This window comes from Cryptomeria japonica, chromosome 2, assembly GCF_030272615.1.
Source record: "Cryptomeria japonica chromosome 2, Sugi_1.0, whole genome shotgun sequence".
Taxonomy (NCBI): Eukaryota; Viridiplantae; Streptophyta; class Pinopsida; order Cupressales; family Cupressaceae; genus Cryptomeria; species Cryptomeria japonica.
Window position 1 is genome coordinate 181,778,921 of NC_081406.1, and position 7,007 is coordinate 181,785,927.

The window sequence follows — 7,007 nt, forward strand, 5'->3', positions numbered from 1 at the left end:
GTTTGGGATGAGACAGAGTTTTTTGATGCTTTCTCAATTGAAGCTATACCAATGGATCAAAACACTAGGGCCGATTCGTTGGCCATTTCAGCTTCTCTTTTATTACCACACCTAGACTTCAAGGATGATTCTTATGGGATTGAAATGATTTATAGGCCTAGTGTCCCTGATAATGTAAACCATTGGCAAGTATTTGATACAGATGCTTAGATTAAAGACTTTCTAGAGTGCGCTCGTTCATATTCCCAATCATATTTCGAAGGTTCTGAAGATAGTTGCAAGGAATTTAGTCCAGATCCGGGTATTGATTCTAAAAAAAATTTCATTCAGCTTAAAGGGAACAAAATTCTAAAAGGGCTAGTGACTCTGCAGAGGTTTTTCACCCAAAATGATGTGTTCACAGGCAAGAAAGCTCCTAAGGATGACGGGAAAGGAAGTTGTGAAAAGATTAATCTTGGAGATGAATCTAATCCTAAAATGGTAACAATTGGCAAATGTTTCTCTTCTGAGGAAAAACGCATACTTAGTGGGTTACTGAACGAATACATTGATGTATTCTCTTGGTCCTATGATGATTTGAAGGTGTTTAGGAATGGACAGTTTCAACATCAAATTCCGTTGAAGCCTGGTGTTTCTCCTTTCAGACAAAAATTGAGAAATTTCAATCCCATGATGGCAGATGCAATTTTTAAAGAGGTAGATAAAATGCTTAAAGCCAGAATTATATATCCAATTCATCACTCTACTTGGGTAGCCAATATTGTGCATGTGAGAAAGAAGAATGGGGAAATTCAGATTTGTGTAGATTTTCACAATCTGAATCAGGCAAGTCTTAAGGATAACTATGCTTTACCCAATATGGATCATATTTTGTAGATAGTATCTGGGTCAAAAATGATGTCAATGTTAGACGGTTTTTCTGGTTACAATCAAATTAGTGTTGTAGAGAATGAACAACACAAGACAACATTCATCACTCCATGGGGAACATTTGCATATAATCGTATGCCATTTGGTTTGATAAATGCCAGAGCAACTTTTCAAAGGGCCATGGATTCTTCTTTTAGGGATTTTTGTGACAAAATCATTGTTGTTTACCTAGATGATTTGATAGTGTTTTCTAAAGATAGGAAGAATCATCTCAAAGATTTAAGGGCAATTCTGCAACATTGTTGAGAGCATGGAATCTCACTGAACCCAAAGAAGTCAGTTTTCTGTGTAGCTGAGGGAAAATTGTTGGGGCATATCGTTTCAAAAGAAGGTGTCAAGATTGATCATGAGAGAGTCAATGTAATTCAACATCTCATCTTACCTTCAAATCGGACTGGAGTAAGGTCTTTCTTTGGCCAGGTGAATTTCCTAAGAGGGGTTGTACCTGAATTTGCAGAAACTACCAAGCATATCATCGGCTTGTTGAGTGAAAGGCATCCTTTCAAATGGACTGAAGAAGCCAAAGAATCTTTTGAAAGAATGAAGAGTTTAGTTGCTAATGCGTCAACTCTCATCAACCCGGATTTCAAAAAGGATTTCATTATATACTATTATGCCTTAGAACATACAATGTCCGGAATATTGTTACAAGTAGATGAATCTGGGATTGAAGTACCTATAGCATTCATGAGTGTTCCTCTCAAGAAGCATGAGCTTAAGTATTCACTCTTAGAGACACAAGCCTTTTCTATGGTTAAAGCTGTAAAACAATTTCGGTATTACATTTTGCACTCTCATTCTGTGGTTTTTGTTCCAGATTCTGTAGTGAAAAACATTTTAACTCAGCAAGAAGTCGAACTCAATAAAAGAGCGACATGGGTAACCAAAATTCAGGAATATGATCTAGACATTCATCCTACAAAGCTGGTTAAAGGACAAGGCTTATGCAAATTAATAGCAGAAGATAAGATGGAAACATAAAAAGAGTTAACGTTGACCCTATTTATTGGATTGCAAGATACATGGTTTTCTGATGTAGCCTACTATTTTACTTACGATAGCTGCCCAAGTCATTTGTCAGCTAAGGAGCAAAGGAATCTCAAGTTAAAAGCAACTAAGTATGTTATTTGGCAAGATGTTCTTTACAAAAAGGTTTGGATGGTACTTATTTAAGGTGTGTGGATAAGCCTCAACAACAAAAGATTCTGGAAGTTTATCATGATGAAGCCTGTGGCGAGCATTTCTCATCCTTTGTGACTTCTTTTAAGATTTTAAGAAATTGCTTTTATTGGCTTGGTATGTTTCGGGATGCATATGTTTATGTTAAGGGATGTGAAAAATGCCAACTCTTTTCCAAGAAACCACATTGAGCAGCTCTGCCTTTAAGGCTTGTGGTAATAGATGAACCCTTCAAACAATGGGGTATTGATTTCATTGGGCCAATAAATCCTCATTCCAGTGCTGGTCATATGTACATTTTGACAACAACGGATTATTTTACTAAGTGGGTGGAGGTTGTTCCCACTAAGAAGGTGAATTCAGATGTCGTATGTAACTTTCTCAAAGATTGCATTTTGGTCCGTTTTGGGGTCCCTCAAAAGATTGTTGTAGATAATGCATTGTATTTCTCCTCTGAAGAACTGACTATGTTTTGCTATGAACATCAAATTACTCTCTCACATTCCTTTGATTACTTCCCACAAGGTAATGGATTGGCAAAATCAAGCAACAAGAACTTGGTAGCAATTATGAAGAAGCTGGTTGATGAAAATGCTCAAAACTTGCATAAGAAGGTATATGAAGCCTTATGGGTGGATAAAATTATGCCTAAAAGAGCCATCGAAATGGCACCTTTTGAGATTGTGTATGGGATTGGCGTGAAATTTTCTTTACCCCTGGAATTATCGGCAGCCAAACTTCGAATAGTAATCAAAGATTCCTTTTTCCAGAATGCTCTAGAGAAGAGGGTTACATATTTGATGAAGTTGGAAGAAGAAAGAGAAATGTTAGTGGATAAAATTACTGAGCATCAGAATAGAGTGAAGAAGATCTTTGACATGAGAGCTCGTCCAAGAGGTTTTCATAAAGGAGATGAAGTACTATTATGGGATAAAAGGAAAGAACCAAAGGGCGCACACAGTAAATTTGACTCATTGTGGAAAGGCCCATTCAAGATCTATGAAGTAGTGGGACAAAATGCTTTTAGAATCAACTATTCCAATAGAACGATTATGCCCTATACCTACAATGGGCAGGACCTCAAGCTCTACAAAATGTGAAATCTATGATTAAGAGTTCCTATATATAGTAGTTTAGGTGTTTTGTTTTTGGTTTGTTGGGTGTGGGTCCTCTTTTGTCTCCCTTTCTATTTTTGGCTGTGCGAAACCAAAGATTTAGAGTTCTTTTCATTTTCCTTTGCAAAAATACAATCCCCAGTTAGAGCCAATGTTACCTCATCATTTATCCTTCATAATAGGAGTAAATCACCCTATAAAATCTTATTTGAAGTCCTCATCTTTCTTCGAATTCCTCGATTCAATCCTTAATTCATTTGTAGATTGTCTTTTAATCTGAAACGTCAAGTTTTAATGATTGGTTTGAACCTCATGAACTCATTGAACCTTTTTGAAGCAGGTTCATAATGTTCATTTAGGTTCCGCAGGTTCTTAGGTGTCTAGGAGGTTTTCATACTAACATTCACTCAAAGTGTTTTGCAGCGTTTCTTTTAATAGTCGTGTTCGTCGGTGTGTTATATCATCTTTTTCCAGGTGGTGAACTCCTTGAACCTAGTTCAAATGGTTTAAGGGTGTTCAACATGTTCAAAAAGGGTCAACAACACTTAACATGGTTAATCCTTTCAGAAGAGAATTTTCTTGGCGCGGTGTACGCCTTGAACTAATTGAACTTTGGTGAAGTCAGTTCAAATTGTTCATGCATGTTCAAATCAGGTGGGTCCCATGAGCTAAAAGACATGATGGTGCACTTATTGCCAAGGATGATGAAGATTGAATTGTATCTCGAGTGACGTCAATTGTTTGAGTTTTTGAGGTAAGTAATCATTTCAAGAACTGGCGGTTACTCCAAAAACACCGCTGTTATCACTGTTTAAAATTGGATATTTTTGTTCTATAATTGGCTAGAAGTCTGCAAAATGTGTCTAGTATGGCTTTGTTACCTCTGATTTTCTTGGGTCAAAAGAGGGTTTAATGTTTTTGAGTTTTAACCCTTCCTATGTTTGCAAAAAACCCTTATGTTCTATTTCTGAGTTACTTTTACCACTTAAAGAAGCGTCCGTCTATCGTGAAAAGTGTCCCCCATTAGTTATTTCCCTAGGCAGTCCCTTAAAAATTTTAAATCTGTGTGCCTTTACCTTTATCCTATTTTAATGTTTGTCAGGGCCCTTAATTATTGTACAACTCATTATTAATCCTACGGCTGTCGTTGTTTCATTAGGCAGAGATGCACGTGATATAAGTTCTGTGAAACAACAAAAGACTTAGAGGGTCCCATAGGCGAGCGACTTCTTTGGTTAAAGGATGATCGGTTTAGAAAAGATCAATGGCTCATGTTGATTTGCGGCCAAAAGATGCACGTGTTCTACCTTTCGTGAAGTAGCAAAAAGCTGGTGGGCCCGGGCGAGGTGGTTGTAGCAAGGGTAACCGACGAGCAAGTTCCTAAGATCCAACGGATATCACTACTTTGCAAAGATAAGTAACCTAAAATTTAAGCTCTGCAAAATGGCGAAAGGGGCTGGTGGGCCCAAAGGATAGGAAGGTCATAAAGTTAAAGGCCGATTAAGTGTGATTTGATCAGATAGTTGTCGTGGTTTCACAACTGTGAGTCAAATGGAGATTAGCGATCATGAAACAATGAAAGATAGGTGGCGGACACGAGGGCATGACATGGTAGGATAGATGGTTTGTTCCGTGGAGTGTAAGGGTGACCTGTCAGGTGCATGTGGCTCTGAAGGGTAATTAAGGGGCCACCTTGGTTCAATCGACAGTTATGTGGGAAATAGTAAAGTAAAGCATGTGGCAGTTTCAGAATGGAACCCGATGGAACTTCATGAGCGAATGATCGACTGCCACGTGGCATTTGTTAACTAGTGGCGAGATAAAGAAAGTGGTCTCTGAGTTAGAGGGCCAACACTTGAGGTTTCAAGCATGTTAAAAGGTATACATCTCGAGATTGATCTAACGGCTCATGTTATTTCACAACTTGAAGATGCCTACAGCTTAGCCTTTGCGAAATGGCAAAAACCACTAGCCGTCAAGGTAATGCATGGTTAGTTAGTAAGATTGACGATCATTGTTGCAGATAAAGACCAGGTAGGTAGATCATGATCTAATGGCCAACGTTGCTTTGCGAAGGAAAATTGCACAATGTTTAAGGCCCATGAAGTAGCAAAAAGAAGGTAGGGCCTGTCACTAACACAGGAAGACCAGATGAAATAAAAGCAGCACAAGTTCTCGTGATCCAAGGGTTATCATTATTTCGCGGAAGAAAGGTGCAGAGGGTTTAAGGCCTATGAAATAGTGAAACAATGAAATAGAGGAAATACTTAAAGAATTTGTGACCTTTTGGAGCCCATTTTTGAATTTGATTTGTGAATTCAATTTTGAGGTGATGGCCGCAGCATGGGGGATTAATTTCTAAAATTCATTGCCAACTTTCTGTATTAGAGTCCGCATCAACTTGAATGTTTGCATCATTTCAATGAGTCTATTGCAGAGCAATTGGTGTAGAGCGGTTTTCTTCAAGCGAATATTAGGTTTTTTATGCTTTTTCTTGCTAATTCTGGTTCGAAATCAATGATTGCTATGTGAATTGTTTCATTAGAAGTCTATGCAAGTCTCAATTGATAGAGTTGCATTATCAAGATGGCACCAAGAAGGGAGTTGACAGGAAAAGTGAATTACCAGGATAGAAACATTTGTGATGATTTTTTGGAATAGTTAACTATGTCAACCAATGCCGGGGTTAAAGTGAAAGAATTAGTACCAAAGAACCCTCATCTTAGAATTGGGGGTGGCTTAAATGATAAAGGTGATTGGTTAAGGGATCTAGAAATAGGGATGTCAGGTTTAGGATAGTTCAAAGTAGGTTTTGGTCAGAGACATTCCCTTGCCCCTTTAAATAGCATATGGGGATTGGATGTGGGGAAGCTTGTGGTCCCTGGTGTATTCATGGATGTAGATTTGTTGACCCTGATTGTACATAATTATGATGCTATAGCTAGATGTATCAGGAATGTAAAGGGATCAGCCTAGATTGAAATAAATGATGATGAATTCAGAAATGTATTTAAGCTTAGTGAAGCTTCAAAGCTGTTAGAACCTACTGATTTTTAGTCATTAGCCCAGGTCTATAATGCACAAAGGGATCACCTTAGGAGTGGCCCATTCAAAGAGTTCTTTGTTAAGATAGGAGGGTTAACAGTTGTAGGCTCCAGTACAATGGAACCTTTCTCCTTAAATCTGTTTACTCTGAGAGCTAAAGGTGTGTATTGGGCATTGTGTCAGATCTTTGGAGAAGATGCTGAGAAAAACATGCCAACCCATTACATGCTGATGATTGCACAAATTCTAAACCCCTCTCTGGCAATAACATTTGATTATGCACCATACCTTATTGATGCAATTCATGCAGGGCTAGTAGGGATAAAAAATGGTAAGGTGGACAGGCCATTTGGATGGTATTCCCTTTTAATGCATATGTTTTTTTTTAAGGGTGTTGACTATTTTGCAAAGGAAATGGACTTGGTTAAGTTAAAAGATAAGGAAGAGATGCCTGTTCAACTTTGGAGTGCTGTTTTATCTTGGGATAGAGAGGATGCTAGATTTTTAAAGATTGATAGATGCTTGGCATCTAAGATTAGATTTGTTTTGTGCATAGAGAACCCTAGGATTCCTAAGGCTCTCTTGGAATTCCTCAGGGCTAAAGAGTTTGCTGAGGGTATTAAAATTGTTCACAATTCAGTTGATATGTATTTGTACCCTGTTTCTACCATTTTCAAAGTGTATGGTTTTAGAGGTACTCCCTATCTATTGCCCTTTCAGGTCCCAATGAAGATAGAG